The sequence below is a fragment of the Triticum aestivum genome, chromosome 6B (genome assembly GCF_018294505.1).
Source record: "Triticum aestivum cultivar Chinese Spring chromosome 6B, IWGSC CS RefSeq v2.1, whole genome shotgun sequence".
Taxonomy (NCBI): Eukaryota; Viridiplantae; Streptophyta; class Magnoliopsida; order Poales; family Poaceae; genus Triticum; species Triticum aestivum.
This window is the reverse complement of record NC_057810.1, coordinates 17,573,746-17,581,486: the sequence shown is the minus strand read 5'-3', so window position 1 is coordinate 17,581,486 and position 7,741 is coordinate 17,573,746. Positions and strand designations below refer to the sequence as shown.

Sequence of the window (7,741 nt, the reverse complement as noted above, 5' to 3'; positions counted from 1 at the left end):
AAATGTTGCATAAATTATGTCACGTCGGGCCAGCATCCGCCAATGACGGACAAAATATCAATTTGATAGGCGCGTGGGGGGGTCGGGTAGACAAATTTTTCACTCATGTATGTGTGGAGTCAAAAATTGATCGATTTAACCCTGCATCAAATGCCAAGACCTAAACCGCCCCGTCTTCCACTCTATGCGTCGCCCCTCACATCATCGTCGCCATGTATCCTCACTCTCCTACTCCTCCCCGATCTTCCTACATCGTCACCGCCCCTCAAGTTGCTATCAGATCCGTCAAAAGACGGTGAGTCACCCTTCTCTCAAACAGCGCATCGCCGCCAATCTCTTCTTCCTCGTTCTCAACATACACAAGCTAGATCTCCATAGACGGCACACCGGTGATGCGGGTATCGGCGAAAAAGGCGACATCATTGGCCCTCATCATGGCCAAGAACTCATAGGGGGTTCAAATCTCCATCAAAGATATGTGTAATGGAATACAGTGAGTCCAAAATCTTTTATTTTGTCTTTTCCATCTGCCATTGCGTGCCTATTGTCACATAGCTGTAGGTTCCAATATTTGTTTTCCCATGATGTTGGTGATGTTGGGCTTGTCCTTGGTTTGGCGGCACTCTTGGGAGAAACAATGCGAGATCGACGGAATACAGGGAGTAGGACATGCTCCGCCTCCATTCCACGACATGTATGTCAAGATGCGTTCGACAGCTAAGCAACTACAAGATAAGTCCGAACCTAAGCAACTATCTTTGTTCATTGTCCGTTTTTACTTTTTGATAGAAGATACGATTCTGAGTGGGCATAAAAATTGATCAACCGAAAACTAAACCGAAACCGAAAAGCCAAAAACTGAACCGAAACCGGAAAATAGAATTTTCAGTTTTTTCACTGTGTACACGAAAATTCTGTTAGCTGGGCCACTTCCTTTTAGGGGAGGTTAGCTGGCCTAACCGAACCCTTCCCGCCAACAGCCCAGTACAAGCCCACCCATCCCACGTGGTCTAGACCTAGCTAGCACCCTACGCCCGCAGCCTCGCAATCGCCTGCCCTACCACCCCGCCCGACTCAGCCGCCGCCGCCGCTACTCATCTGAGCGGCTGAGACGCCGCCGGCGCCACTGCCTACTGCATCTTCTCCTCCACCCGGCCACCCCCGACGCCGACTCCCACGGTGGCTGGCATCTCCCGCTTCTCCGCCCTCGCGTTCTCACTGACCGCCGACCGTTGCACCGTCGCTGGACTTGCTGCACGGAAGGAAGGAGAGCCGGAGGAGGCCAAGGACCCGCTGTCGCCTATCCGTCTACCCAGCGTCCACCCACCTCCGATTCGAGCTTCGAGCCTTCGACATCGTCCCAACTCTCCACACCGGCAACCCAGCGGCGACCGTCCGTCCACCTCGACACCTGGGCATATCGGTGTCGTCTTCTGCAGTTCGCCACAACGTCATGTACAGCAGAAACTGAGCAATCAGTCAACGTAATAACCCCCATCTCCCATCATTAGTCTCGAATTTTTGTTTCATTCTTTGTGCACTGTTCTGTATGTACAGGGTAACTTGGATGCACTGTTCTGTATTGTTGGTGACTTGTTTCATTTTTGCTTATTCTTCCTAGATGTTCATATGATGTTAGTGGAGAATCAGGGTCCTACTAGTATTTGTTACTGATTTTGTTGGATGCATGTACTATTGTTCATATGATGTTAGTTGTAACTTGTATTTTGGAATTCTTGTCTAATTCTTCTTGCCTCGAATCAGTATAGAAGAATGATCCCGTGAATTCTAATTATATTACTGATTTTTCGATGGCCAAACCTGGTGGAGTTGGTGATGTTGAGATGACCGAAGAGGTGATGCGAGTTTATGAAGAAGAAGAAGAAGAAGAAGAAGAAAGAAAGAAAAGAGGAGCATGAACAGAAAAAGAAGGAAATGGATGAACAACCTAGAAGAAGGCAGATGAAAAAAAGATCACAAGTGTGGGATCACTTTTCTGAGGTATTAGTAGTCCACTCAAGCAAACCGAGCTTAGGCTTCTTCCACTTATGCACATCTTTAAATCCCTTGAGTAGCAGCTATGGTTGCCAGTCCAGAAGGGTACAATAAACTGTTTGCAATTTTTTTTCAAAAAAAATTAATACTTGAAGTTGCCCATACTTAAGTGAAGGAAAGCTAAGTTTGTTATGTATTTACCAGGATATGCATGTTCATTGTTGTTTCATTTCTATGTTTTTGCATCACCAGTAGGTACAATTCCAGTGGAGCTCACAAATTCTCCATGATTGCTAGGAAACAAGTTCAAGCTTCTGACACTTGTGGTTCAGTAAAAAAGGCCAACTCCGCAAAAGGTCTATACATCTAACCCTTCTATATAGTTGCTGGTTGTTCCCATAGCTCATGTTGTACATGTTCTCTTATAAATTAACATGCATGTTCTTTCTGTTTGGCAAATGACATAAATTAATTATTCGAAAATGATATGGATTAGCAATTTCTTAGTTAACTTATTTACCATTTTGTTTGATTTGCTGTGCAATCCGCTTCAGTTTGGACGTTAATGCTGCACAAAACCATGTTCCCCTCTTCCATTTTTTCTGTTATGTCAGTAGTAATTAATGCAAAGTAGCATGTTGGCAGCACTCAAAATGACATGCTCTTAATTAGAGGTGTTACTTATTATGTGCATCTTAATCAATAACATGAACTTGGAGGTTTTATATTTTGTAAATTCTGTACGTATTGTTCTTCATTGTTGTACACTTGAACTTGTTATTGTGGTGAGTATTCCAAGAAAAGCATGGTTTTTCCTTCTAGTTTATGTCATTTTTTATTTTCATTGTATTTTCAAATTTTAGTTGTGTATTTGTGTTGCTCTGACAGGAGATAACGACGCGAATTATTGTTGGTTCAACCGGAATTTTCAGGAAATGGCAGAAGTTGTGGTTATAATAGCAATAATCAAATGGAACATGCAGACTGGACAACTCCGTGGCAGAGGAAGCTAATAAAAAATGTGGAAGATATTGATGTATACTAAGTAGATTTGATATGCAAAATGATGTATCTGTAGTACTCTGTTTGATACTGATTACTAAGGTTGAAAACTTGTGTAGTAAATTTTTTTTCAAGTTTGATGATGTTGTTAATAGTGCACTTCTATTGTTTTGACTTTCAACATTAATCTTATTATAATGTGCAATGTGTCTATGTATGTGGATTTGATCTCTGGAATGTCCTTGTGAATTACAAAACATACTTTTATTTTTGTCTGAATGAAGTGGAGACGTGTCTCTTCCCCACTTTCTTACGTGGGAAACTTTAAACCATGACCGGCCTATATTTAGCGAATGCAAAATGTTAGCTATGTGCTCTAGCATACTATATTAGGCCCGCTATTTTTGTACTACCAAATGTGTTACTAGGGTGATTGAAATTGTGTTGCTATAGCTAGAATAATATGTTACCAATTATGTTACGAGAGTTAGAAAAAAGTGTTACTCTTGTTGTTACTATATCTATGAAAATATGTTACGACATGTGTTGCTATAGCTATAAAAACATGTTACTGGTGCATTTGTAACACAAATGATACATGTTACTATAGCATAATTGTAACACAATTTTTGGCATATTGAAACAATTATCATGTGTGACAATGGATACATCTAGTAACATGGCCTAACGTAACACATCTCAAAATGTGTTACTCTATGGCACAGTAACACGTTTTTGGACATGTTGTAACACAAGTGCATGTTACAAAAGCTCTATCCTCTTGTAGTGCATGCTTGGTAATTGACCAAATGCGGCGGGAGGGGTGGAAGGGGAGGTGCAGGCGGCTGCGGCCACGCACCCCAAGCAGCATTGGCACCACCATTGTTGTCGTTGTTGACAGCCTCATCAGGTTCAGCAGGAGCAGCATTCTGCACAAGCCAGTTATGAACCTGCTGCTGATACAGTTGCTCTACAGTGAGTTCAGGGCCAAACTACGGATGTGGGTTGCCATCGGGCGGCGGAGGTTCTTCACCAGCAGGTTGAACTTCAGGAAGCAATCCATTCCAGTCATTGCTGCGAAGGATGGTAACTTGGACAATCCAACAATCTCTGGCTCCCCCAAGCTGCCAGACAACGAAGCTCTTCGGGATCAGGCGCAGGCGAAGAACACGGGCTTTGATCAGCATGTAGTGTCGGTCTTTCCTAGGATTGTACTAGGACACAAGAGATCCATAGCCGCCAAGAGCCTTGGTAATGTAGTAATCGGTCTGATAGTCATATGGAAAACCAAAAAACATCAACTAAACCTCGGGGCCAAAAGTAGTGGTGCGGCGATTCAGAGCTTCATTGTGCGGCACAAAGTTGATAAGAAGATCTTCATCCTCAAGTTCAATGGGCATGTTGACAGCAGTGTCACGCAAGAAACAATCTGCAAAACCGAAGATCCCAATACAAAGCGGATGGTCACTAACTTCAGTAGGAAAGAGCTGAGAGGCATGGATCTGACCCACAATTGCATTGCGAACAGCAGCCCGACGATGCAGAGGGACGTACTCACTGGCCACCGCGATGGCCAAGAACTCATGGCTGAGCGGCCGAATTGGTCCAACAATCATCCCGCTGCGCACCACACGATCCGCCGGACCAGGTTCGACGGTGAACCCCGGAGGAAGGAACAACACCGGGTTCAGTGGATAGTTCGCCATTGCCAAGGTCTGCGGGGGCGGCTGGGTTTGGCCAGTGAGCGAGACTGGTGATGGGACTGGGCAGGGGCACGTCGGTTGAGAACTCGAGGAGGGAGACGGAGCGTGAGGGGTAGGAATGGAAAGTAGAGAAAATTTGGGAATCCATTTCCATCTTTGGGTGCGGATGCGTTTGTGACAGGATCGTGCCACGTGTCCATAAAACCCACAGGCATTGCAACGGGCGGTGCGTCTGTTATCTTTGGGGGGGCGGCTATAGGATTGTTAGGAGCAGAGGATCCAGTCGCGCCCAGATTCTGAGTCACCAAATTAAGTTCATCAATTAGAGGAGACTTACCAATGCTGGGGCAGTTACTTGCCTTGTGATCAGGTGCGGAGCATTGAATGCAAATCAATATGGCCTGGCAAGCAATCTTGCAGTGAACCCATTGTAGGCAACGAGAACAAAGAGAGGCCCAATTAGAGGACAAAGAAATAATATCCGGTAGTGTATAATGGGCTTGGGCCAAATCTGCTTTGTGCTTAGCACTGAGTGAGGGTGGCCATGAAGTATGGTCCGGCGCATAGCTGAGAGCAGATTTCAAAAAACAGCGTGGTAAGGGCGGATACGGGGCATTTAGGGGGCAATTAAAGGCCCCGAAAATAATGCCATTGGGTGATTTCTTAGACTCCAATTCCGCCTCAGAGAAGAAAAGCTCCATTAATGCGATGTGATCAATGTTGCCCGAGGAAATAGCGTTGATGCCGCATTGCTGAGTTGGCGGTTGGATCGATCCAAATTGAATTTGAATATTATCTTTGTTCTTCACCAACGATGAAGTAGAAGCTTCATGATCATTTGAGCTAGAAAAACTCCATTGCTTCAAAATAACAAGATTAAATTTGTTGAGCTCTTTGGCTGACGAGTGATCATGAGATTACCCCTTCTGCAAGAAATCCAGAGAAGCAGAGATGGACACAGGCTGTCGATCCAAAACCTCAACCAATTCTTGATCAGCATGCCAATGTAAAGCAGAGAAACGCTTAGCAAAGCGGCCATTGAACAGATGGAAGTGACATACAAAGTCAGGCCAAACACGATCCTTTAACCCATAAATGAAATGACCCACCTTGTTGTTGGCCACAGAAAAACGAAATGATCGTGAGGAAAGGGCCAAAACCTTGAAACCAGAGCAAATCCCTCCAATGCAACATTGCAAAGCCAATCCCACTGAATCATTTGTGAGAGGGAATGAAGCCGAAGAGAAAGAAACAACCAAAAAGAACTCATTGGCGTCTCGGGAGGGAGAGAAGTGCACCGTAGAACCAAACTTACGTCTCACCTGATCGGCTAGGGACAAACCAGGAGCAAAATCCCAATGTAGAAGGCCTTCCATGGTGGTGGAATCTAGAGATCTCCATTGTTGGTGGACAGCAGGTGGGAGAGGAGAGAGGTGGGAGACGAGAGGAGAGGAGCCATTGACGTCCTTGTTGATATGAAACAATTTGTTATTCATGTCAGAGAGCTAAGAGTCATCAATTGCCTTACCCAATTTCTACCAGTATTTCTACTAAACCATTACAGTTGATTTTTTCTGATGTTTGGGGCCCTGCTCCCACTTCTGTTGGTAGACACACTATTATGTCAGTTTTATCGATGACTATAGTAAATTCTCTTGGATATAGCTCTAAAATAAATGATCTGATGTGTTTCAAGTTTTCAAAAACTTTCAAGCTCTAGTTGAACGAAAGTTTGACAGTAAAATCATTGCTGTCCAATTCGACTAGGGAGGGGAGTACAAAAAGTTGAACTTCTTCTTCTAGACACTTGGTATCTCACACCATGTGTCCTGCCCTCATGCTCACCAGCAAAATGGGTCAGCTGAACGCAAGCATCGGCACATCGTTGAAGTTGGCCTTGCTCTTTTGGCCGGCGCTTTCATGCCTCTTAAATTTTGGGATGAAGCGTTTATCATTGCCGTCCATATCATAAACATGCTACCTAGTCGTGTCATTAATCATGAAACTCCTGTAGAAAGGCTTCTTCACACAAAACCAGACTATAAGTCTCTTCGTGTTTTTGGGTGTGCCTATTGGCCAAACCTACTAGCCTACAATAATCGCAAACTCATGTTTCGATCAAAATAGTGTGTGTTCCTTAGCTATAGTGCTCAGCATAAGGGGGTCAAGTGCTTGGATGTCTCCACTGGACGTGTTTAGATATCCCATGATGTAGTCTTTGATGAAACTAAGTTCCCTTTTGCTGATCTTCACCCTAATGTCGGCGCACTTCTCCGAGAGGAAATTCTTCTCTTGCCACCTCATCTCACTGGCTTTGATCAAGGGGTGTTGATGATCAATTGTTGACTAACCCATCTAATGGCATGCATGAGTCCCGTGTCGATGCAACAGGAGAAACGGCGAAGAAAATGAAGCAAACGGTGCAAAATTTGGGCTATATCCCATGTGTCCCGTGGCAAGAGACAGATCCGCCTTGGGATCGGCAGCGACGCAAGCGATCGGATCCGCCTCGGGATCGCTAACGGCGCAAGAGGGAGGATCCTCCTCGGGATCAGCCACCACAGAGGGGGCAGGTGCAGGCGCACGCGCTCTCGCGCCAGATTCACGCCGCGACGACCCCGCGCCTGACACGCGGCCTCCTCCGACTGGCGCGCGGTACAGTACCCAACCAGTCACGTACAAGAGGCGGGACTTGGCACCCGCCAGGGAGGACGCGGGCCCAGCGGGTCCCCCCACGAGCGGTCGGCCGACCGGCGCGCACGCAGAGGCGCGGGGCTCAGGATTCTCGGCGCCAACCGCATACGTGGCGCTTCAGCCATTGGCCATAGAAGATCTGGCCAACCCTGCGGGTGCTGGCGCTGCTGCCGTGACAGGATCCGCCTCGGGATCAGTTGCAGCTGCAGCTGATGATCCTGCGCAACACGCTGGATCCTCTGCGGCTGAGGATTCTGCTACTCCACCATCACGGCGTACACGGCTACAACAAGGGGTAACTCAACCCGTAAGTTATAAACATATGACTAAATATGGTTTGGTCTATT

The 7,741-nt window shown here is 46.0% G+C and overlaps 1 long non-coding RNA gene across 1 annotated transcript; it reads left to right on the top strand.

Annotated features, from left to right (window-relative positions):
* Window positions 1-1,067: 1,067 nt before the first annotated feature.
* On the top strand, window positions 1,068-2,992 carry LOC123133167 (uncharacterized). The gene is made up of 3 exons (XR_006465173.1): window positions 1,068-2,001; window positions 2,248-2,351; window positions 2,884-2,992. It is a non-coding gene; the product is annotated as an uncharacterized lncRNA (long non-coding RNA).
* The last annotated feature ends 4,749 nt before the right edge of the window (window positions 2,993-7,741 follow it).